Raw genomic sequence first — 26,080 nt, 5'->3', positions numbered from 1 at the left:
AGAAGTCAGTTTTAACTTCATAAATGGAACCCACTCATTGCTTATTGAATTAAGACTTGTTTCTGGTAACTAAAGTTTTATTGGAGAAAACCTTTCAAATTCTTTTTCGTTTGTTTTTCCCCCACGTCCATTCCTGGGCACAACAGGTTCTTTGGTTGTTGAGAGCTCCTGAGTTCCCCAGCTATAGAGTTTGCCCTGCAACTTGAGGGGGAAGCATGCCCTAAGGCAGCAGCATCCAGACCAACTCCTAGGGGAATTTCCAGGGGCAGAGCCCGTGGCCCAAATGCTCAACTGCAAGTGTATAAATCTAGAATTTAGCAATGCAAGTCAAAGCTGAAATTGACCCACCACCTCTGCCCAGCCCATCTATCATACTTGGGAATTGGGCTATGGGCTATGATGTGATGGGACTACAGCATATGATCAGGGTCTGTCCATGTCCCAGTGGTGTTGGGTTTCTGTCCTTTGATGAACATGTTGTATAGTCCAAAGATGTATTCCTGGCTGACAGCTCAAAAACTGGGGAGCCAGGAGGTGAGTCTTAATCAGGCTGATGGTTACTACCTCTCCATTGCATTCAGGGAAAAATGGAAGAGGGAAACGTTAACCTTTTCACCTTGACCAAATAATGTTGCTCCTTACTTGTAATAAAATTTAAAGGAACTCTGTTCTGACTTCTAGTCTCTGGGCCTGGCACAGGCTGGATCAGCCCAGCCTACAGCCACTTTACACACCATGTAATCATTGACTAAGACTAGGTCACCAGTTAATGAGATGGCAGTAATTCAAAGTGGTTAGCCTTCCTTTTCCATAGGGAAACAGCACTTCTTCTATAAGCAATGTCATAAAGAAACCCCAGCTCTTCTTTCTGGGAGCTCTAATCTCAGGGACCCTGAAACCTGCACAGGGTATGATAACTTCCCACTGACCTATAAAAAAATAAGAAGAAAAGGAGCTTCCATGTCTGGCCTTTTCTTAAAGTTTCTCTCAACCCTGGGAATGCAGTTACATGTCCTGGGTTTCATAAAACTGTTAGCCAATTTGTACCCTTATACAGCCAATAGGGAGAGAGGACTTTACCTTCGTCACCACACCCTTATTCAAAAAACACTTAACTATAATGTGCAGTATCTTTGCAAACAATAATGTGTAGCTTAAATAGTGTTGCTGCACCTTTAAATTTCATAGGTTTCAGATTAAATAATGTGTCAAAACACATGAAATTAAAAGAACAAAGTTAGTAAAGAGATGCCAGCAATCAGAGCCGAACTATTTCCCACCCTGAACATCAATATTGAACTGTCACCACATAGAAGAGGAATGCAGCAAGTGTAAATATATTTCTTCTGTGCATAGTTTGTATGTTCCTCAGTATCTTGTATTTAATGAATTTCATACCACTTTTTAGAAAGAAGGCATTAAATACAAAATAAGAAATAGCCTACAAAATACAACATAGCAGCTATTGATTTGCTATGAAAATGCTGTTTCCCTAGGCAGGGAATCTTTATTTGCAGAAGTACTCCTAAGTGCAGTGCTTTGGAAACTGCATATGTTGGCAAAGTTTGCATAAAAGCAGTGCTCAAGACAGCCAGTCCTACAGAAGGAACAATATGGTGTTAATATAAAAATTGTTTTGCTCACTCGGCAGATTAAATGCCTGATTTTTTCAACCAGGATAAATTACTTGTTATGCACATATCTGGAGGAAGATTGTAATTTCATTTGAACTCAGTTGGCATTAAGAACTGAAAAGAGACTAGATCAGGATGTCTACAGCTAGCTGGCCCCAACCTTTCTCCACCCTCTTTTCAGTGCTTAGAAAAGCAATTGGAGATAAAAATTGTGGTAGAAGTTGGAATGAATCTGCAAAATTGTTATCTTGAACTATCACCCACATGTAAGCAACCCCGGCAAATTGTGAAATATTTTTAGTGGTGCCGGAAGGATGTGAGATTGATAGTCAGGAACACTAAGGCCCTCTCTTTCCTACAGAACAGCTACAGACAAACTGCAGCTGTACAGGCTTCTCTGTGCACTATGCCAATGTGCCTCACATCTAACCTAGAGAAATAACTTCCAGGAAGGGAAGTACACTATGTGTTGTTAATGCCCATCCAGTCCTTACCCTCTGTGTAGACTGCCAATTATTTTGGTGTGTTTGCATACCTGCCCATCAGAACTGCATGAGGACCACTCTCTGCCAACCTGAGCTGGATTTGACCTGCACACATAAGGGTCAGAGGCTCTACATATTCTGTTACCAATCCCTGGAGCCACCCAGATGCCTGTAATAAACTGCTTTTCTGAGTAAGTGGAACATCTGATGGCAGATCTGAGACTTCAGTGAACCACAGGAAATATCCATGTAAACCCAGAGGTTTGTATTTCATGTCCCTCTTATGCAGGAAGCAAATATTGCTTTTATTTTCATTTAGCATAAACAGTCTAAATAAATAGGAAAAGTGATTAAAAACAGGATAATGAAAAATAAGTTGAAATCCAGGAAGTTAGACAGACTCTGGTATTGCCATTACAAAAAAAAAAAGTTTGCCATTGTACAATTTAATTGCTTCTTTATAGCACAGGCTGAGGAATCTTCCATGCATAGCTCCAGGTATTAAAGCAAGCAATACTGCCAGCATGCCTGGTCATTTGCTTAAGTTTATGGCAAAGGTCTGAGGTAAATCTGTTCAGGATATAGTGGGTACCCATGGTATCTCTTTGACAAGCACCGCAAGACCACAAAGATTTCAGAGTTGACCAGATGTTATTGTTACTATAAAGACTAACATCTGAAGCCGTATCGGCACTATAACAAAGCTATTTTAATCAGAACTACCCCGGAGATCCCACCTGCTTCCTGCTCACCCTCGCAGAGTTCATACATGGTTTTCTCTAATGCTGTTGTGACACAGTTTAAATGCTTGTTGTGGGGATAAAAGCCACTTTAAAACCATGCTATGGTTTTGGTCCACTTGTCCAAATTAGAGGGTGGAACACACAAAATGGCAATGGCACAACTGGAGATACAAATTATAAACGTCATATAGAATTCTCAGCTGATCTGATCAGACCAGATTCTATCAAGCAGTCAGAAAGTTACCTATTTTGGGGGTTAGCACTAATACTCATCTCTATACAGAACAGTGACATTGACTTTTTCTCCTAATAAGTTAAAGTACAAAATAACCAATCATGAAATAGTTAATCCTTGCCAGAGAGGAAAAAAAATTGGGTGCCTATGCCCAAAGCTTCTATGGATGAGATTTTCAAAAGCATCTATGTGATGTAGGAATGGACTTTCAATAGGACATGTTCTCCTAAATCACTAGTGCAATTCCGAAAATTCCATCCTCCATGCCTAACAAAATGATAGTAAAATGTTCAGAGGTGTTTTTAAAAGCCTAAGAAAAGCCTCCTTTCATCAGCTGTCATGAATACAATGAATGGGTCATGCACCAGTCTCTGCACGGGCCCTGACAGTATATTCTAACTCTTCTCTTGCTGTGCCTCAGAATTATAATTGAGAGCTGTAGTTTCCACCCACTATTGCTTTACTATAGCGTAACCTGAGCCAGTATGCAGAACCATGCACATCATTCAAAATGAGCCATCGTATGGGATAGCAAAAATGCCAATGCAGTTTTGAACTATGTGGGCAGAGGCATTTTATCACAGAATATGGAGATGATAAACCCTCTTTATATGATATTGGGCAGATCACACCGAGAATACGGCAACCAGATTCCAGGGCAGCAGCCAGAGCAGCTGCAGCAGTGATGGAGAGAGCTAACCAGGCTGAACTTCCATTTCCTGCCACTCTCTGATGTGGCCCAGCTCACTCATACCATGGGCAGGGGCCCCCATCACCTGAGAACCCAGAGACGGCAGCAGCATTGGGCAAGATCACCCCTTCACCACCTGCAGAGCCGCCTCCTGTGTCATCATGTGTGTGCCCTGCTCATTGCTGTTCACTGGGTGGCCTGATTGCTGTCAGGGAGGTACTTGTGGGATGCCAGTGGGTAGGTGATGTGAAAATGGCATGGAAGCATGGCTTGGTGAGTGGGCAACCATTTGTATATATTTTGGTTAAAATAATGAAAACAATGTATGCCTATCATAAGCCTGCTCACTTTGAAGGGTGTGTTTTGCCCGTTTTCCCCAAGCTTTTGTTCTGCCTTTTACAGACCACATGCTTTTGGGGAAGGGTCTCCCTCTGTGTATGGAAAGTCCCTAGAACACCGTGGACCCTACTGTCACCATGCCTCTGTGGGTCCAGTCAGCATGCCAAATTCAGGACAAACTGCCGAGAAATAGGTTATTCTATCATTAGATTATACCAAGCCAGGAAGCAAGACTGGCTCCAGGCACCAGCGCAACAAGCAGGTGCTTGGGGAGGCCAATGGAAAGGGGTAGCACGTCCTGGCTCTTCAGTGGCAATTCGGCAGCGGATCCCTCAGTCCCTCTCGGAGGGAAGGACCTGGAGCCAAATTGCCACCGAAGGATGAAGCGGCAGCGGTAGAGCTCCTGCGGAAGTGTGCCGATCGCGGGTTTGGGTTTTTTTGTTTGTTTTGTTTCGCCGCTTGGAGCCGGCCCTGCCAGGAACAAAAGTGAACTTCTGTCTCACCACACTGGTAAAAAAGAAGTAAAAAATGCAGTCTCCTTAGGCATTCCAGCTCTTGGCTCACACTCAGAAACTGGACTATATGATAAATAGTTGCTGAAAACCAATTTCATCAGATATAGGGTCCTTCAATCCCAAGAGACCAGCCACTTAGGTCAATATATAACTCACATCTTACCCAATAATCATGCTGACGCCAATCCTTTAGTAACTAAAAACTAAAGGTTTAATGATAAAAGAAAAGAAGCAGCATTATAAATTATTAAGAGATCATATACATACAAGTTATTTTTCAGTGTTCGTAGATCAGAATCATAGAAGTGATGGAATAAACTGCTAGCTTGCAAAAGACTCTGTGTAACTTACCCAAGCATCATCAGTCCTTGTTTAAAGCTTCCTTTTTAGAAATCCAGTCCAGAGAAATAAAGATAAAATGGAACTATCTCAGGGGTTCTTTTATATCATTTGCCATGTTCATAGAATTTTACTGTCTCAAACAAAGTTCACAACCTCTGTTTGTGGAACGTCACTGGCCCAAGATGGACTCCAGGGTCACATGAACATATCACATGTCCTTACATGGTTTGATGACTCACAGGGGCAACCATTGCCCATATTCTTGCTGAGGCGTCCACCAGAAGGCTTACTGGATGGGTATGAGTTTCTTCTATGGCCCATAGTTAGATTGGTGTCCTTAATTGGCTATCAACACATAGTTGTCTGGCTTTGATGTAAATCTATCTGGTGGGTGTCACCCAGGAATACAGCACATGCAATGTTCCCTCTAATTTTTTCCATTTATGTGCTGGATAAATTTTGTTATGTGCATCAAAGTATATGCGGCTGTGTGCCACCAGTAGAAACCAAAAGCCTAGATAGAATATATAGTTTTAAAAAGTTACCATAGGGATAATTACTCCAGCCCGGACAAATTAGGCATTTAGAACTCACTACTCAAAGAATTAAATTTAAGTGCAAGAGAAATAAAATTATTCGGGCTATCGATTAATTGCAGTTAACTCACACGATTAACTCAAAAAAAGTAATTGCAATTAATCACACTTATAACAATAGAATACCAATTTAAATGTATTTAATATTTTTGGCTATTTTTCTACATTTTAAATATTGATTTCAATTACAACACAGAATACAAAGTGCACAGTACTCACTTTATATTATTTTTATTACAAATATATCCACTGTAAAAATGATAAAAGAAATAGTATTTTTCAATTCACCTCATACAAGTACTGAAGTGCAATCTCTTTATCGTGAAAGTGTAACTTACAAATTCAGATTTTTTTTGGTTACATAACTGCACGCAAAAACAAAACAGTGTAAAAATTTAGAGCCTACAAGTCCACTAAGTACTACTTCTTATTCTGCCAATTGCTAAGACAAACAAGTTTGTTTACATTGATGGGAGATACTGCTGCCTGCTTCTTATTTGCAATGTCACCTGAAAGTGAGAACAGGCATTCGCATGGGACTTTTGTAGCCAGCATTGCAAGGTATTTTCATGCCAATATGCTAAACATTCATATGTCCCTTCATGCTTCGGACTCCATTCCAGAAGACATGCTTGCATGCTGATGATGCTCATTAAAAAAAATAATGTGTCAATCACATTTGTGACTGTATTCCTTGGGAGGAGAATTGTACGTCTCCTGCTCTGTTTTACCCACATTCTGCATATATTTCATGTTGTAGCAGTCTCGGATGATGACACAGCACATGTTCATTTTAAGAACACTTTCACCACAGATTTGACAAAATGCAAAAAAAGGTATCGATATAAGATTTCTAGAAATAGCTACAGAACTCGACCCAAGGTTTAAGAATCTGAAGTGCCATCCAAAATCTGAGAGGGATGAGGTGTGGCGCATGCTTTTAGAAGTCTTAAAAGAGCAACATTTTAATGTGGAAAATACAGAACACAAACCACCAAAAAATAAAATCAACCTTCTTCTGGTGGCATCTGACTCAGATGATTAAAATGAACATGCGTTGGTCCACTCTGCTGTGTATTGTTATCGAACAGAACCCGTCATCAGCATGGACACATCCTAGGGCATGGTGGTTGAAGCATCAAGGGACGTATGAATCTTTAGCGCATCTGGCACGTAAACGTCGTGCAATGCCGGCTACAACAGTGGCATGTGAACACACCTGTTCTCACTTTCTGTGAAAAGGGGGATATGTGAACATCTGAATTTTCAAGATGTTGCAGTGAGGCCTTCACTTTGTAAACATCTTAGAAATTCAGGACAAGAGAAAGTGATGGTTAAATGGGAGCGCTGATTAATGTTAGCTTGTAAAGTTTGCCTGAGTGTGAGTGCAGTTTGCACTTCCCAGTGGACGACAGTGTAGCCAGTTAAAGACATCACAGTTTGGGTGGTGGGAGAGAAAGTTGAGGGCATAGTTTAAAAAATAAGGTATGATCAAGTTTTGCTAGTGTGAGAAGCCATACACTGATCAGTTCTGTGCTGTAGCAGGAAATGTTCTCCCTGTGGAGCTAGGGGGCAACCCTAGAGTGATGCTTGCAAGCAGAAAAGGTGCATTTTAGGGTTTCAAGTAGAGGCCAATCCCAAGAGAAGGAGGGAGCAAGAAACAGGAGAGCAGGCACAGGAGAGCTAAGTGCTGCAACAGCTGTCTCACAAGGAAACAAGGGGCAGATTAAGGCTAAATGTAGGCCTGGTTCACGGTAATATAAAAGTAACAGAAATTACTTTGATGACCAATATTGACTTGAGAAGGCCATACATTGTGGATCAGAGCAGCGCCAGCACCTGACCACCTACAGCAACTGTTGAGCACAGGAGGAAAAAGTCACTAGCAAATGTTCAGATGGCTTGACCAGGGGCAGTGAGTTGTATGAGCCCATGGTACCCAGGCTCCAGCAAATTCAGGGCTGGGGGGACCTGCTCCACCAAAGCTTGGAGCCAGGTCTCTCCCCCGCGCGCCTCCCGCGAGCGTCCCTGCCTGCTCGGGGCAGCAGTCAGCTGTCCCCTACAGTTCCGCACTGCGCTTCCTCACCAGCCTCAGCTGGCTACAAGGGAGCAGCGCCGGGGGCAAGCTGTGGCGGCTGCTGCACCTGTGACGGGAGGAGGTGCATGGCAGCCTCCCCCTGTGCAGGCATCTCTGAGTTGACTTAGAGGGGGCTTATCCTGGCTGGACCTCCTGAGCAGCCGTCTGGGAGGCTTGGGTGAGTTTCGTGCCAGAGAGGGGCCCTCCTCCCCCAGAGGTCACTGCTGCTGGTGGGGAGAAGGCTGGAGGGAGTTCTTCTCTCTGGCCCCCCACCCCAACCCTGGGGCAGCCTGCCTGCTGAACCGCAAACTCCTCATCCCTGGCCCAACCCCCCCCCCGCCGCACCCCAACCCTCTGTCCCAGCCCTGAGCCCACAACCAGAAGTCAACCCCCCTCCCACACCCCCTCCTGCACTCCAACCACCTGTCCCAGCCCAGAGCCCGCACTCAGCACCCAAACTCCATCTCAGAGCCCGCATCCCTCCTGCACCCAAACTTCCTCCCAGAGCCCACACCCCAAACCTCCTCCTGCACCCCAACTCCCTTCCAGAGCCTTAGGCAGGTGTGTGTGGGGAGGGAGACTTGGACCCGTTCTGGGCACCACCAAAAATTATACAAACCTGCCGCCTTGACCATGCCTTGACAGAACTTTGAGAAACTGTGACAGGATGCAGACTAGCTGATTCACCCACACTCTTCCTGTCGCTTGGCGCCTTTTCAGGGGTTTATGTCAAACAGCTGTGCCGAGGGCATGATGTGCTACTGTGCTCGCTTCACCATTGCTCTCCTCCTGCCCACAGTTTGGAGAATGTCCATGTATGGACAAGAGGGCCTCCATGGCACCCTGCCCTCACTCAGCAACTTTTTCACCTTCCCGTGACTGAGCTTGCTGGTGTTGCTGTTTCCTCCTTCACGCTGAAATCTGCTGCAGTTTATCTCTACATCTGACTTCCTACCTATCTGCGGGCCTTAGCTTCAACCATCGGAGAGAATAAGCAGGAACAAAAAGAGGGAAACATAAAGCCGAGAAGTGGCTCAATTTACACAAAAAGAAGAACCATCAGGAAAGGTTTCTAGTGTTCCCCCTTCCAGCTAACAGTACTGCTGCCTTGGCCACCATGGAGTAGGGCAACAAGAGGCTAAGCTAGGAGAAGAGTTTGAAGAATATGTGTGACAGAGAAGTTGGAGAAAGGTAGGCGATTACTTATTTATTTTCATGTATGTGTTTTTACAGCTCCATCGGTGTGCCTGGCAATTTACAGAGTAATAAAAATCCAGGGGCTAGATCCTCCTGTGTGGGGTGGCTGCTTTGTGTCATGCTGCTAGTGAGGCCTGGCCTTAACCAGTCCTGGGAAGATCACCTCAAGAGGCACACAGCTCCTGCAGAGAGACAAACATTACTCGCCCTACTTCTACTGACATAGCACGGGAAAGGGGTCTGGCCAAGATGTCCCTAATAAGGCTGAGGATTAGAATAGCTTGCTGTAAAGCAGAGCAGCCTTCGGGTTGTGCTAACACAATGTTGAGGGAATAGCCTATACAGAGCAGCACCAGGATCAAGGGAGTGCAAAGGTGACCTTTAAGCTGTCTTTACTTCCCTCCCTCTGATTTGTACTCTACAATTTGGTTGCAAAAAAAGCTGTGGCCCAGTGTCCCTTCCTGACAGGATTTAGCAATATGAGTTAAAATATTACAAGGCAGGGATTGGGAACCTTTGGCATGCGGCTCGCCAGGGTGAGCACCCTGGCGGGCCGGGACAGTTTGTTTACCTGCCACGTCTGCAGGTTTGGCCAATTGCAGCTCCCACTGGCCACAGTTCACCGTCCCAGACCAATGGGGGCTGCAGGAAGCGGCGTGGGCCGAGGGATATGCTGGTCGCTGCTTCCCGCAGCCCCCATTGGCCTGGGACAGCGAACCGCAACCAGTGGGAGCCGCAATTGGCCAAACCTGCGGACACGGCAGGTAAACAAATCAGCCTGGCCTGCCAGGGAGCTTACCCTGGAGAGCCGCGTGCCAAAGGTTGCCGATCCCTGTTATAAGGAACGATCACATCTATGAAAGGGAAGGAGGAGGGAGTACAAGGGTTACAGCACAAAGATATACAGTTGCTTTGGTTACTTAATGTGAGTATCTGGAGGGTTTTGTACCTTTCTATTTTATTTTTCAATATTGCTCATAGGCATCATGGTAGACACGTGCTTAACCTGAAAGTGGAGCCAAGGCAACTCACGTCAGGAAGGAGGTACTTGGAAGAAGACACAAGGACACAAATAGGAGAAAGAAGCGAATGGCCTGGGTAGTTGTGTGGCTTGGGCAGCAGGAACGACTAAAAGGTTGGGGGTGTAACAGGGTGACTTGCCCATGGGCTGGAGGGCCTGGGGCTAAGTCAACCCTGCTTACAGAACTAGCCCCACGTCTCAGGAATCAGGGCCTTCCTGTAAAAAAAGAACCAGGTTTAAGTACTGACAGGGTCCAGGTGGAGGAAAGAGCTGGAGGGAAGAGACTGTAAGGCAGTAGCGTAGCTAGTGGGGTGCAGGGGAAGCAGCTGCTTCCCCTTAGCACATTTTCCAAAAGCGGCACGCCTTAGTTAGGGCCTTTAGGGGTTACCATGGTGCCAGCAGGCGAGGCCCACGCTCCGCTCTGAAGCTTGGCCTGCCGGCTGGCGCTTAACTCCTGCAGGAAAGAGGGGGGGCAGGGACTGGTCCTTAAGGTGAGGCGGGGTGGCGCCAGGAATAGGAAGTGGAAAGCAGTGGGGCTGGTACCAGAAGCAGCATGGAGTGGCCACGAAAGGTGGGTGTGGGCGGCCCAGCTCCCCCTGCCTGGGGCTCCTCTCGCCCGCGGAAGGGCGTGGGCTCCTCTTCTGCAGCACTGCCCGCTGCGGGGCTGGGGCTCTCCCAGGGCTCTCCCCTGCACGCGCCCAGCACCCCCGGGGCTGCTCCTGCCTCCCCAGGCTGGCCCCAGATCCCCTTCCCCGGGGGCTTGTGTCCTTCTGCCTCCTCCGCAGGGCAGGCAGCCCCAGGGGGTTGAGGCCGTGCCACCCCTTCCCCAGCTTCCCCCTCTAGCAGACCCTGCACCTCCCTGCCAGGCCTGTTCTGCCCTGCCTCATGCAACCCGCCCCTACCGTGGGGCGGCCCAGCCCGGGGGCACAGGAGGAGCCGCAGCAAAGCCCCGCCTGGAGCAGGTGCAGGAGACGAGCCTGGCTCTCAGCCCAGGCTCCGGCATCAGCCTGCAACGGGGAGCGGAGCCATCCCCTGCCGGCTCGGCTCAGCCCAGCCCCGCTCTTAAAGGGACACGGACCCCACCACGGTTTGGCCCGGGGCACGTGGGGGTGTCATCTCACCCCCTGCCTGGGGGGCCCGCTGAGGGGGGTGTTTGGTACCATAGCAGCGCAGAGGGGAGGCCAGCACGGAGTGGACCCCAGGAGGGCAGGGCGGGGCATGGAACGGCCGGAAGAGGAGCCAAGGGGGGGCGTGGCCAGAGGACGAGCCAAGGGGGGGCGCCTTTTTTATGTTTGCTCCCCCTGCTCATAGAGCCTGGCTACACCACTGCTGTAAGGATCAACAAGACTCCGCCAGGGCCCTGGCTCAGCACGGGAGAGTCAGAGCAGGAAAGGCAGCTGACAGCATGGAGGAAAGCTCTCCAGGCAGAGAGACTTTGGAGGGACCTTGGGTAACCAGAGAAGAGACTTGGAGATCCAGAGACAAGGTAGGAAATGGCTCAAGGAAAACTTCAATATGAGTAAAGGGTCTGACCTAGCTGGGCAGTACAGGGCCCTGAGCTGGAGCCCAGTGTGCAATACAGTTTTGTTTTCCACAATATCGTTTAGGGAAATGGTATCTCAAAATGTATTAAATTTCAACAGGACCTTTCCAAATGTAAATAGAACAACGTAACCAGAGGGGGAGAGAAATTATGACATTTTCCGATGAAATTTGAAAGTAGAGGGGGAGATGGGTGATGCAGAGAGATACAGAAAGTCTGTCAGAGGTGACAGGAGCCACACCGAGGAGGACACTAGCACTGAGCATGGCGAGATTGTGTCAAATCTCAGAGAAGAGGCCTGTGCTGGCAAAGGAGAGTCAAAAAGGACATGGCTCAGATTCTGAACTGTTCTCTGAAATGCAGCCCCTGGCTGGGGGAAGTAGGAAAGTAGCTGTGAGCTGAATATTTTGTCTCTTCAAGTCTGGAGATAGTTGGAGACTAGACTGGCTCCCAGTCAGGGCCGGCACCAGCTCAGCAAGCAGGTGCTTGGGGCGGCCAAGAGGAAGGGGCGGCACCTCAGGCTCTTCAGCGACAATTCGGCGGCGGGTCCCTCGGTCCCTTTCGGAGGGAAGGACCTGCTGCTGAATTGCTGCCGAAGAAGAAAGCGGCGCAGTGGAGCTGCTGCCAATCGCGATCGCGGCTTCTTCTTTTTTTCCCCGCCGCTTGGGGCAGCAAAAACCCTGGAGCCGGCCCTGCTCCCAATGAAGAGTAGCCCTAGAGTCTTCTCTAATTTTTTCTTACTTCAGCAGCTCACTAGCCATTGGCTCTCTGGCTACTCATTCACCAAACTGCCCCTCTGTCACATTCCAGGGTGCAATCCAAACCAGTGGGCAGTTATGTCACTGCCTGCCCTGTAGCCTTGAGTGCCTCAAAGTGCTTTACTAGTGTAGCTTCCAACCTGGGCTGCCCACAGACAGCCTGCTAGCATGCAGGTCACACTCAGAATGTCTGTGTATAGCCGCACCCCTGGTCCAGCAACTCTGACCCCAGCAGCCTGCCAGTAATTCACCAGTCTGACTTCCACCAGCCTTGGTTACTACTTGCAGGGTGACCCCAATGCACTCCCAGTCCCAAATTTCCCCCAAAATGTGTGTTCTGCACTGTCCAGCCTTCTCTTGGGCAGTTCAGAGATTAAAAATCCATTGCCCTGTAAAGGGTCAATATTCAAAGTTTGCTACTTTAACTGGAGTTACCCAAAGAGTTCAGTTTAAACACTGCACTGGATTGGTTTAGATTAAAAATAAAACAAGTTCATTAACAAAAGAAGATAGGATTTTAAGCTGAATACAAAGATATGGCATTAAAGTCAGAAATGGTTACAAGAGAAATTAAAATAAAATATTTTATAGTAGCTAAACTTAATGAGCTAGAATTGGTTCAAGGTAAAATCCTTACCATGGTTTCCCAGCAGCAAGGCTGACCAAATTCTCAGGTCAGGATCCTCAGCTTCCCCTCCCTCCGCCCAAGACCAAAGGGCTGGTTCCTTTCTCTTGTTAGGTGTATGTGTGAGAGATATTATTTGAAAACTAATAACTTGCTGGTCAATGATCTCATGGTGAAACGTATGTAGTAATATTATATGTAAAGTTCTGAAATCCCCCTGTATAATGTACTTAGCACATGTTCAAAAACACATAGTCTTGCCTAGGCAAGAGTATCCTGAATGAAGAAATGTGTGTTTACCTCAATTTATATATATGTAGTAAACAGAGTCTTTGAGACAGCAGAGAGAAGAGATGTCAGGAGACAAAGCAAATTTACATTTCTGCAAACACAGATGAGAAGAAAGAACATGAAGCATCCTTCATCACCAGACTCCATATAACCTTCTTTTAGGCTTGTCGTCACTGGAAGTAGACATGGGTTCATTCCAGGCTGTGCCATTGCCCCATGAGCCTGCAGCCCTTGACAGTGGTTGGTCTCTTCATTGTGCTAATAGTGTTGTGAAATCCAACAGACCTGCAGGACCTACACAAATATTTGTCTCAAGAAGTTAGCTAATCTTTTCAATACAGCAGCGAATCAGACTTCCCACTATGAACAACCTGATTAAAATCAGAAACTACAGCTTTTACATTTCTATAACAAAAATCTAAGAAATACTTTACAGACTGTGCAGTGATCAATGTCACTCACCCACTATTAAAATGCAACCACCTCTGGTGAAGTTCAGCAATCATTCTACCTCAAGCAACATCACAGAGTAGATTTCTGTCGAAGAATATCCTCTGGGAAAATGTAGGTAAACAGAATGTATTTATTCAGTTACCCTACCAGAATGTGGCCAGGAAAGAGTCTTTTCACATGTACAGTAAATTATATGATCTTGATCCCACTAGAAGAGCCTGAGAATGATAAAATTTTCAGCCCTCCAGAGCTGAGAAATACTGGAGAATCTGCAACCAAACACAGCTTAAAGATGCAAGACTACAATTCCAAAGTATTTATTTTATCCTCAATTTTATTATGTATATAGTACACAATACACACGATGCCAGGCAGGTCTGATTCAACTAAGATGGCATAGTTTCAGTCATACATCGGGGAACACATGTATAACTTGTCATCCAAACACTGAATATGAGTTTTAAAAAATTCCCTGTTGGAGTGAACTTTTGGTTTGTTTCTTTGTTGGCTTAGGGAGGTGGTTCTTGGTTTTGGAAGAGAAATTCTACTTTATCCATACAGTATGGTGACTGCCAGAGATGGATATTGACTATGAATGGATTGAACTTTGCAGTTTAACATCTATGTTGTTAGGTGTCATTGATCAAATTGAAGTGATCAGAAATTCAATATGAGCAATGTAGTGTTGACATCTCACATTTTGGCTGCAATAACCCAAATTGCTGTGATCCAGGAGCTGAATCTAGGTTTTTGTGGTGCTCCTGCTCCAGGACCCATCAAGGTCTGGAATGTTATGTTGTAAGTTGGAGTGGTGGCCACGCTTGTTTTCTGCTGGTGCCATATAATTTGGGAGTGAGGGTCAAAAGTCGATTCGATCCAGTAGGAGCCATGTGTTGGATCTGGGATTTTGTTTCAGGGGGACAGGCCAGTCCTCGCTTACAGACAGCCCCCCAACCTGAAGCAAATACTCACAAGCAACCACACACCGCACAACAAAAACACTAACCCAGGAACCAAACCCTGCAACAAACCCTGATGCCAACTCTGTCCACATATCTATTCAAGGGACACCATCATAGGATCTAACCACATCAGCCACACCATCAGGGGCTCATTCACCTGCACGTCTACTAATGTGATATATGCCATAATGTGCCAGCAATGCCCCTCTGCCATGTATATTGGCCAAACCGGACAGTCTCTAAGCAAAAGAATAAATGGACACAAATCTGACATCAGGAATCATAACATTCAAAAACCAGTAGGAGAGCACTTCAGTCTCCCTGGTCACTCAATAACAGACCTAAAAGTGGCAATTCTTCAGCAAAAAAACCTTCAAAAACAGACTCCAGCATGAAACTGCAGAACTGGAATTAATTTGCAAACTGGACACCATCAAATTAGGCCTGAATAAAGTGTTGGGTCATTACAAAACCTAAACCTAATTTCCCCAATACTAATTTCCCTGTACTGTTACTCACACCTTCTTGTCAACTGTCTGAAATGGGCCATTCTCGTTATCACTTCAAAAGTTATTTTTCCTTCCTTGTTATCCTGCTATCAATTGAGTTGTCTCCTTAGACTGACCTCACACTTGGTAAGGCAACTCACATCTTTTCATGTATTTATACCTGCTCCTGTATTTTCCACTCCATGCATCCAATGAAGTGGGTTCTAGCCCATGAAAGCTTATGCCCAAATAAATGTGTTAGTCTCTAAGGTGCCACAAGGACTCCTCCTTGTTTCTGGGATTTTGTGGCATTCATGTACCAGAATGCAATAGGGTCCAGAATTTGTAGGTGCAGTAGGAGTGTAGACTTGTGTTATTAGTTAGACCTTGGAAGCCTAGGCCCAAAACCTGGTTGAATCAAGAAAGACTCAGGAGCTGCATACGGGATTTTGCCAGGCTTAGCCTAGGGGGATTCCTGGGGTGGTGGTGGGGCAGTAGGAGCAGCTAGACTTGGTCTCTGTGTGGGGATCGGGTACAAGCAGCAGCAGCAGCAGCAGCAGGATCTGGGTAGACCCAAAGGAGCTGGAGTTGTAGCCCCTGCTGGCCCTGAGTGCGGCATGTGCCTTGTTTGTGCTGCACCTCGGGGGGAGGACGCGCCCTGCATGGCGCAGCAGGGGTGAGGTCCTGCTCTGCTCTCCAGCCGGGAGAGAGGATGTCCGGGCCCAGGCGGGGGGAGGGGTGGGCGCAGGGGGCTCCCCAGGCGTTTCCCCTCCCCCAGCCGCACTCGGTGACGTTGCGGTTTCCTCCCTCTGCTCTGGCGGCGCTCGGGTGTCCCGGCGGCGCCTGCACATCCCCGCTCCGCGCGCCGCGCCCGGCCCCAGGCGCCTCGTCCGCCCCGCGCGGGGCTGGCCCGCCCGACTCGATGAGCTGGGCGCGTCCGGAGCGGCTCCCCCTGCGGCTGCCGGGCGCTGCGGGCTGAGGAGGAGACTCGGGGGCGAGGTAAGGGGTGCAGGGGGGGCGGGAACTCGCCCCTGGGCTTGGAAATGGAAACTTTCTGGGAGCCGAGCGTCCGGCTCCGCCGCGGGCGGGGGGCTCCGCTTGTCTCCCGGCCCCTGCCCCCCGTGCTCCTCGCAGTTGCTGGGGGCCGCGGGGGCAGGCTGGAGGGGCGCCGTCGGGGCGGGGGCTGGGGCTGGCTGGGGCTGGGGCAGATCGGCTCCATTGTCCCGGGAGAAGGGCAGGGGCTCTCGCGCCGCGCTAACCCCACGGCAGCCGCTGCTGCTCCGGGGCGTCGGGCAGTGAGTCCGGGCGAGGGGTTTCTTGTGGGGATCGGGACGAGTTCACCAAAGTGCGGGAGCCGTGCTCCGTGGGGACGTGTTATGTACCGCATTGCCGGGACACGTGTGCGGCTGAGCCTCACCGAATCCTGGTTCTCGTCGAGCCTGGAGCTGAGCCCCCTCCCCCCCCCAGCGTCGGCAGCAATTGCGTTTCCGAATAGTTCTGTGCGGCCAGGAGTCCTGTGGCATATTTTCTTTTTGACAAAGTGCTTCCAGTCAGTGATCTCCCTCTACCAGGAAATGTAAGGGGGATTGACACATCCAGAGAGAGGGATGAGTTGGTTTGTTTTTTATTTGCAGAGGTGCTGCGGCCACCAAAGTGCCCACAGACTCCGATGTGGCTCATCACCTTTGGGAATCAAGCCTGTAGAATTTGAGTAGAAATGTCGTTTTTCCTTACCTGTCTAAATCAGTTTGCAACAAAGCACTTGGGAAGTGATCCTGAGGGTCAGTGTCCTCTCAGTGGTCTACTCCAGTGGTTTTCAACCTTTTTTTCATTTGTGGCTCCCTAAAAATTTTCGACTGGAGGTGCGGGGCCCTTTGGAAATCTTAGACCTACTCTGCGGACCCTCAGAGTTGAAAACCACTGGTCTAGTCAATGGCTGCTCATTACCACTTGAGACATTCAGCACCTTATAGAATTGGGCTGTATTAGAGAAATGTTGGGTGGTTAGGTGGGAACAAAATGACTAAAAGTAGTACAAAAGCTTTAAACTTTGGAGCTTTGTGCTCTTCTGTAGCACCAAGAGCCTCCAAGCTCTTTACAGACACTAATGAGTTAAGCCTCATAAAACGCCTGTGTGATGTGTGTGTGTGTGGGGGGGGATCTTTGTTTTGAAGCTAGGGAAACTGAGGCACAGAGCAAGAACATGATTTGCCTGAGGTTGACCAGCTTGCCATTTTTGCTTGTTATCAAAAATGTTTAAGTGCTATAGGACCATTGTTACTAGATCATCAATTTCATCCCCCCATTCCCATGATGATGGTGGGATATATTTCCTTAAACGAAGAGAGATCGCATACTGTACTAAATTGATACTACCCTGGAACACAGGCATCAATATCTGGTGCTCCAAAATGATGTTGCAGCAAAGTGATTATAATCCTTACTTTTCTAGCACTACAGATTCTTCCATGTCAAAACAATGTGAGTTCATAAAGACTCAGTATAATTATTTCTCTGCATAGTGAAGCTGAGGTAGAAGCTGTTTGCTAAACTGTTCTTCAAACGTACACAATAATAGCATGGTTTTTGGTTGCCACAGAAAGGCCAGTGTCTATTTCAGTAACATTAAAGTTTTTTGACACAATCCAGCAAAAACAAAGAAATTCCCGGCAAGAGGTGGCTCCTTGGCTGTCTTTATCATACTATGTTGCCAATATATATTGCAGCACAACAAAATATTTTAAAGGAACATAATCTAGTAGTTAAAGTTCAAGTTGTGGAGTCAATATTTAAATTCTGCTTCTAAAATAGTCTTGTCGGGTGACCTGGGGCAAGTCACTTCACCTCTCCAGGCCTCTGTTTTCTCCACCATAAACAGGGATGTCTGTACTTTTCCCACCTCATAGGGTTGTTGTGAGGTTTAGTCAATATAATGTTTGATAATTGCTTGGAGATCTTTGGATGGACAGTGCTATTGATGTGCAAAATCTCATTTCAATTTTGAATCCACTTACAAGTGATCATTGCTTACATGCACTTTTTGTGAGCTAAGTAGCACAAAACAGCAAAAGTAAGGAAATCTCAAGCTAAAGCAGACACTCTATCTCTAAATTGCCCTAAACAGCAAAACAAAAGGGTGTTAAAGGAATACATTTTATTGGTCCAAAGTTGTTAGAACTAAATAAAACAAAAACAATTTTAATTCCTAGCAGTCTTTTCTATTATTCTTGCTAAGTACGGAAGCTCTTATCTCACATTTATCTGGCTGTATAGCTTGATGATTTTGTTTGTTTGTTTGTTTGTTTTTGTTTTTGGTAGGATCACAATGTTTGATATCACTTTGTATTGTCACCAAAAGAATGACTCTACAAATTGAGCATTATGATTTAACGCAAGATCAGTTAAAAGAGAGAAGAGTTTATGAATCAAAGAACCAGAGCGTAAAGCTTTAGCTGAACTTTCAAGGCACTTCACACCCCACAGACTGATCTAACTATAATTGGAATAGTAGTAAATAAAACTCTCCAATACTGGAACAGGAAATAGATATGTATTAATTACTTGTAGGTAAACCACACTGGTTGGGTGCACCTAGCACAATTTGGATGGTATACGAATAAAAATAACAATAATGAAAACAATAGACAGAGTTTTAGATATAAAGTACCGGGACTTTAGGATTAATAACATTTTATCCAGATCTCTAAACCTATTGAAGTCTTCTGTGCATTCCATCTCACTTGCTCAAGAGAATGATAATGGGATAGAAAGCCTTTCATCAGAACGCAAGCTATACGTCCAGTTTAGGTCATTCCCACTGTGGAATGGCTGTTGAGTGACTTGAGTATGATAGTTTCAATTCCTAGTGGACAAATGTTCTTATTTATTACTAAGGCCTGGTGTACACTTAAAAGTTTTGCCTGCATTGCTACGCCAGCTAGGAATGGGGGGAGGGGGGGGGCGGGGGGAGAGAGAGATCACAGCCTAACCGACATACCTGTGCTACCAAAAATCAAACATAGATGCAGTTATTCTGTCCAAAAAGCCCTTTTACTAGTATATCTTGTATTGTTCAGGAAATTGGTATAAGCTATATTGGTGAAAGCACTCTTTTGCTGGTATAAACTGCATCTCCACTAGCCGGATTAGGTATGCCTACTTAGCTATACTTGCAAATCCATTCTAGTGTAGACAAGGCCTAATTAGTAGTCTCAGCAGAGAGAACAAGTATTAAATGGGATTATAAACAGAACTATCCTCCCCATACAGAAGTGATCCCTCTAGGTCAAGATTGAGACACATTTCGAGGATTGCATATAGAAACTTGCACAGTGCGTATCCATGATATATCCATGCACTAAGTAGAAAGATTTTCGTTCCCGCTGCTGTCAGTCTGGCGCCTTTAACTAGCAATAAAACTATTTTTAAAGGATCTAAAACACTTTCCCCAACCATTTTAGTTGATTGGTTTAACCTAGATAATACAAAAAAGTTGACTGAGAAAAGACTGACCTATGTTGGAGACCTTTTCTTATACCTTTAAGTAACATTCCAGCAACAACTTTGTCCCAGCCTGTTTAAAAAAAATTGCCCAGTCTACATTATATGCAGAGCCATATCAAGAACCAGGTTACAGCAGAGTTGTGTTACAAACTTGATACCAATCTGTATTCTGGAACTTAACTGCGTTTTGTAACCAGGCTGAATCTGAGTTATTTCTTTATAACTACTCCTTAAAAAGCAACCCAGACTAATATGAGGCATTTAAGTTTTGTTTCAGATGTTTTTATGAGCACTAGTCAATAGCAGAGCTAGGAATATAATCCAGGGTGAAATTGTAGCTCCACTAAAATCTCATAAACTCATAGACTTTAAGGCCAGGAGGGATCATCGTTAGAGCCCTGAAAATCTGTGGATATCCGCATTCGGGAAGTGGCACAGGCCAAGGGATGTGCTGGCCACTGCTTCCTGCAGCTCCCATTGGCCTGGAACGGCAAACCATAGCCAGTGGGAGCTGTGATCAGCCGAACCTGCGGACATTGCAGGTAAACAAACCATCCTGGCCCGTCAGCAGATTTCCCTGATGGGCCGCGTGCCAAAGGTCGCCGATCCCTGATTTAGACCAACAGTTCTCAAACTATGGGACGAGCCTGCCAAGGGAAGCGTGGGAATGTGCTAAGGGAGGCACAAGCTATGTGCTTTATTTTATTTTGGGGTTTTTTTTGAAAAGCTGTGGCTGTCAGCCCAGGATAGTTGGCGCTCGGGCAGAAGGGCAGTGCACACCGGAAGGTGGGGATAAAGGGGATAACCTGAGCTCCACCACTCAGGCTCTCCTTCCACTCGCCCAGTGCCTCATTGGCAGGTGGCTCAAATTCCCTCTCCCCCCACCATTCCCTCTCCCGGAGGCATCCCAGGCTTAAGCTCTCTTTCCCCCTCACCTCCAATCCTCACCTGGAGGAGGTAGGGCTCCGGCTGTCAGCCCTGGGGTGGCAGCAGCAATGCAGAAGTAAGGGTGGCAATGGGGCAATAAATCAGCTGTGAACAGTGATATTGATGAATATCATTTTTCACATTGCCACCCTTACTTGTGCGCTGCTGCACACTTACTTCTGCGTCTGCTGTGAACAATGATATTGACAAATACAACTTTTCACATTGCCATCCTTACTTCTGTGCTGCTGCTGGTGCAGCGCCTTCAGAGCTGGGCTTCTGGCCGGAATCTGCTGCTCTCCATTCTGCCTTCAGAGCTGAGTGGTGGTGTATGTACTTGCAGATGGGGAGGGGGAGTATAAATGACTACAGACACAAAGAAGGGGAGCCCAATCAAATAAGTTTGAGAACCACTGCTTTAGACTGTAGGCTCCTTGATGCTAGGACTATATTTTTGTTATGTGTTTGTGCAGTGCCTACCATAACAGGGTCCTAAACCATAACTGTGGTTTATAGTTAATAAATAACGTGTGAATGTGTTTCCAGGATTATAGCCTTGAATGTTATCAGGGCTTGAGAACACAATTAAAACATACTTTGGGTCCATCCTAACTGAAAGACTAAACATGTTCTAGAGTTTTCTTCTATTAATCTTAATTTCCCTTAATAAGTGACTTCAGTTGAGTCTGAAGTAAAAAAGTTCTAAGGCTGTGTGATTCAGGACATCTTTCTCTGTGTTTGTGTAGTTTTACATTTTTGATGGTGACACTGATTGATGTTTCATTCAACGAATGCAAATATTTAAACGAGTCTGCACTAGTTGGGAATGAGTGCCTTTAGGAGTATCCCAAAATGATTTATTCACTCCATGGAGCGTGGGATAAAAGGGCCTAAATGGAGTTAAGTATAATAATGTTAGCACAAGTAGGAGATTACTGAAGGAGCATTTCAATACTAAGTAAATATTATATTAGAAAAAAATCAGTTGTTGGTGTACCAACAATTTAAATCTTGTTTTGAAATTGACAAAACTTTACAGTTAATTTTTTTTAATATAATGCACTTTGCTTTTATTGCTCTATATAAATGGTTGTAAAATGACAAATTATAAGACGTGAAAAAATAATTGCAAGAAGTCTACATACAGAGAGAATGGGCAGATTAAAAATGCCTAAAATAAACGGATTAAAGTACATTGCGGTAGCTATTTCACCAGTAGCATGTTGCAAACTTTTTGCAACCCTTAGTTCTTACCAGTGTTCCCTCTAATTTTTCCCACACGTGTGCGGAATGACATATCACCCCCATATTGGTGCACAGAACAAAATTCATGTGATGGGGGTGGGGCTGATGGATTCGGAGTCTGGGAGGAGGCACAAGGCTAGGGCAGAGGGTTAGGGTGCAGGGGTGTGAGGGCTCTGTTTGGGGGTGCGGGCTCTGGGGTGGGGCCGGGGATGAGGGGTTTGGGGTTGCAGCAAGTCTGGGGCTGGGTTGGGGCCAGGGGAGGGGCACCCCTCCCCTGGCAGGTCCCAGCTGGGCAGGTTCACTAAGCACCTGCGTGGCGCTTAATAGCCTGCTGTGTGGCCGTGCAGTTTACAGGGAACTTAGGTTTTTACGGAGTGCTATTTCTTGCAGGGCCGCATACTACTCTAAATACATGGAGAGCTCAGTGCATAACTTAAAGCCATGTATAAAGTTAATTTTAATTAGCCAGTGAAATTGTTCAGTAGTACATATATCAAATATTATTTCCTTAGTATTGAAAAATATTGTCTCTGGTTGTCTTTTATTTCTCTGTATACCTCTTAGTGGGATATAAATAGTGAAAAACCAACTTTTTTCTTAGTAAGATGCCTTTGCAAACATATTAGCTGTAGTTGAGATTTATGGAGATGAATTAAAAGCAAAGTTCAGAATGCTTGTCCATATCCGAAAACTCTAGGATGATAATGATGATAGATTGCTAATTTTGGAATGTTAGTGCCCAGGAAACATGCTGTGCCTGTATTTGACTTCCCAGCTTTAATACTGTGGGTTTGCATATTGTGTGTACAGTGTTTCAATACAAATTATTTTCTCAAGCTAGAATGTATTTGCTTACAGAACAATAAATAAATAAATAACATTTGCTGTTTAACGTTTTTTCTACCCAGTGGACTCTACAGCAGGGGTAGGCAACCTATGGCACACGTGCCGAAGGCAGCACGCGAGCTGATTTTCACTGGCACTCAGGTCCGGTGGCCTCTGCATTTTAATTTAATTTTAAATGAAGCTTCATAAACATTTTAAAAACCTCATTTACTTTACATACAACAATAGTTTAGTTATATATTATAGACATAGATAGAGACCTTCTAAAAACGTTAAAATGTATTACTGGCACGCGAAACCTTAAATCAGAGTGAATAAATGAAGACTTGGCACACCACTTCTGAAAGGTTGCTGACCCCTGCTCTACAGTAAAATAAGTGAAGTAATGGCCCATAGTAGGCCATGTAAGATACATTGTGAGTTAGGAAGTTGTGCTTTTGAACTCTTCTCAGTATTTTATCCTCCTATTTGGCACTGGACTGAAGTTTGGTCACTGGTTTTGCATGGTTTAAATGGGTGAGGGGAGGGAATGAAATAGAGGACTTCTGCTGACTGTACTGGAACATCTGAATTTCTTGCCCCATTGTCCCATCTTAAAGTTCTGAAAGGAACAGAAAATACCTTGATTCTAGTGCTGTTCGAACTGTGTAAGTATGGGAAGTCTGGATAGTTAGGTTATAATTTGTATAGAATCAGGTGGTACTTTTCCTGGGCCCTCTCTGTGTCCTGCTTAATTTGCCATAGGGTACATGCACACGCGTGGGAACTGCACACTCATATCCAGGAGTTCCCTTTACCTGTATTACAGTATTTAGCTCTTAAACTCTGTTGATCTCAGACCAGATTGGTTGGTTGCTCTTCCATGTTTAAATCTGTTTTGCTGAAATATTTAAACCAGTATTAAATCACTTTTTTTAATGGGAAAGTAGTGAGGGGGCTTGCTATTCAGGCTAAACAATTCTCCAGTCAATATATGGAGGATTTACCAGTTATTTCCAATACCATCAATGAGACTAAATTGCAACATGTATTATACAGAAAAATTTGCTTAATTTTTTGAAGACTGTGGGCCAAGTGCCAAAAAGGAAATTTCCTACAGGAAATCTCCTTTACTCTATCTGTGACCTAGCCTACCACCACTTGAGAGAAGTAACTATATTATTGGCAGTTATCAACACTTGTGCAAAAGGATGTCTATGCATGCCTGTTTAGGGGAATAAGATACACTCTGCAGTTCAGACCAACATAAGAAAGCAGCTGTTATTGGTATTAGATAATTTTCCACTCAGATTTGCACAACTCTTTTATCTGATTGGCTGTGAGTGTGTGTTTTCAAGATTTGTATTTTGACATTGTTGCTTTAATGGGCTGATATTATCATGCAGTTTAAGTTATTACATGGGAAGTATCGTCACTGTGTAATTCAAGACAGGATTGGGGATGGACTAATGCAATATATTAACTTGAGTATCAAGAAATTATGTTTTTATTACAATTAAAGAACAGAATGACAAAAACAATATCCCTGAAACTCAAGAGCCACTTTGAAGACAAGTTCTCTTGCAGAACTTGACATTTTTCATTATGATGGAAGAGAGTTTCATTTAAAACTACGGTACTGTTCAATTGTATCACTCTTCTGAGTGCTTAGTCTCCATCATGTACATCTGTTCGTATAAGAGATGAGCCTCACTAGAGTTGAGGGTGCTAGCAAGGTCTTAGGTCACTTCTGCTTTTGGACTTGTAGAGCCTTATTCTGCAGTTGTCATGCCAGCCAAACTTCCACTAAAGTTTAGTAACGTTTTTTGAGCATAATGACTGTATAATCAGTCCCCAGAGTAAGTTCCAGGACACTCCAAATAATTTCTATTTTGTAAAGACACCATGAGGGATCTAGAAGATCAGATTATTTAAAGGGTTTTACCATAAATGAGGTGAAATTGTATAAGCAGAGAACCTTGTAGGTCTCCACCCCTCCCTTTCCCCCCTCCCCCTCTCCATCTTGTGGCGCTCAATGCTGGAATTTTCTTTGCATGCCTTTCTAACTAGAGTAAAGCCTACCTCTTGTTTTACCTTAAATGCTGTATCAAACTAACTTTATTTGGAGGACTCATAATTTGCACATAGCAATATTCAGCTCCATAAGAGCCATCAATGTTATGACACATTTTGGCTACAGTTGAACATCCGTCCACTGATTGTGATTCACAGGAAACTGCCCTTTCAAACTATTGAGAAATTGGTATATTAACCTTTTTCTTGCCCAATTAGGCATTTGCCCTCTTTTTATACTTGACTGTATCCGCGAGTAATTTCCTACTAATTAGGCAAAGAAAATTCTTTCCCCAAAACGTTGAATGGCTTCCTAAAGCTTAGCTTTCAAGTTGTGTATGGCGGCTGTGTGGTTTCACATTTTGAGACAAGATTAAGGGAAATCTCTTAATTTAAATAATAGTGTATGATAGGATCCAGATTATCTGACTGTCCTGTAGCCTAACCTTTCTGTCTAACAAACTGGCAGCATGTCTGTGTATTGATTCTCTTACCACTGATATCTGATTGTATGAGCTGCCAATTATCTGAACAAATTTGGAATTGCCTGTTGAAATAACAGCTGTGCAAGTAATCAGGTTTTTTATTCATTTGCAAAATAATTTGATTTATTTCTGTAATGTTCATTATCTTAAGGAAAAAAGCACATTAGAGAAAAATACACAAACAATATAAATCAGTTGACTGTCCTGTTAAGGGTTATTCAGCTTGCAGAAGTTAATTTTCAAAATAAATGAATTCTACTACAGTAATTAAATTTTACTATATAAATTAATCAATTTGTAGTGAATCTAAAACATATGTGCATTTATTAGTATAATTGTTACTATTTGGGGCCAAATTTTATCCTTTGCCCTTACATAGCACCTTACATCTGAAGATAGATAGATATAAAAATAAATGAATTTACCCTTTAAACAACCATGTAATGTGGGAGAAATTATCCCCATTAGACTGATGGAGAACATTCTAAAATGTCAAGTATCAGAGGGTTAGCCGTGTTAGTCTGGGTCTGTAAAAACAGCAAAGAGTCCTGTGGCACCTTATAGACTAACAGGCGTATTAGAGCATGAACTTTCGTGGGTGAATACCCATGCATCCGACGAAGTGGGTATTCACCCACGAAAGCTCATGCTCCAATACATCTGTTAGTCTGCAAGGTGCAACAGGACTCTTTGCTGCTTATTCTAAAATGTGTTGACTCTTTCAGCTAGGATGGACCCAGAGTGCATTTTAATTGTGTTCCTAAGCCCAGAAGCCCCAATTGAGCAAAGCATTTAGGCAAGTGATTGAGTCCATCTCTATTCAGCAAATAGGGTTGCCAACTTCATGATATTTAAAAACTGGACAATCCAGGAGGAGTGCCGGAACCTCCCCTTCCCTGCCCCTTCCGCCAGGCCTCACTCCACCCTGCCTCTTTCCCCAAGGCCCCGCTCCTGCCCTGCCCCTTCCCCCTGAGGCCCAACCCACCATTTGCTCCTCTTTCCCCCTCCCTCTGTCTCTCACTGCTTT

At 45.0% G+C, this 26,080-nt stretch overlaps 1 protein-coding gene across 2 annotated transcripts in view; it reads left to right on the top strand.

The window, feature by feature from the left end:
• The window catches only part of LOC120400755 (dermatan-sulfate epimerase), a 267,676-nt gene that overhangs the window by 202,959 nt on the left and 38,637 nt on the right, over positions 1-26,080 (top strand). The window contains exon 1 of one of the 2 annotated variants that reach the window (XM_039529698.1): positions 15,770-15,994. The exons of the other annotated variant lie outside the window; for it this stretch is intronic. The gene's annotated coding sequence lies outside the window, so the exon portion shown is untranslated. Of the gene's footprint in view, positions 1-15,769; positions 15,995-26,080 lie in introns of those variants that run through there. 2 annotated transcript variants of the gene reach the window in all.

Source organism: Mauremys reevesii, linkage group 3 (assembly GCF_016161935.1).
Source record: "Mauremys reevesii isolate NIE-2019 linkage group 3, ASM1616193v1, whole genome shotgun sequence".
In the NCBI taxonomy this organism is placed as follows: domain Eukaryota; kingdom Metazoa; phylum Chordata; order Testudines; family Geoemydidae; genus Mauremys; species Mauremys reevesii.
This window is presented reverse-complemented; position numbering and strand designations above follow the sequence as displayed.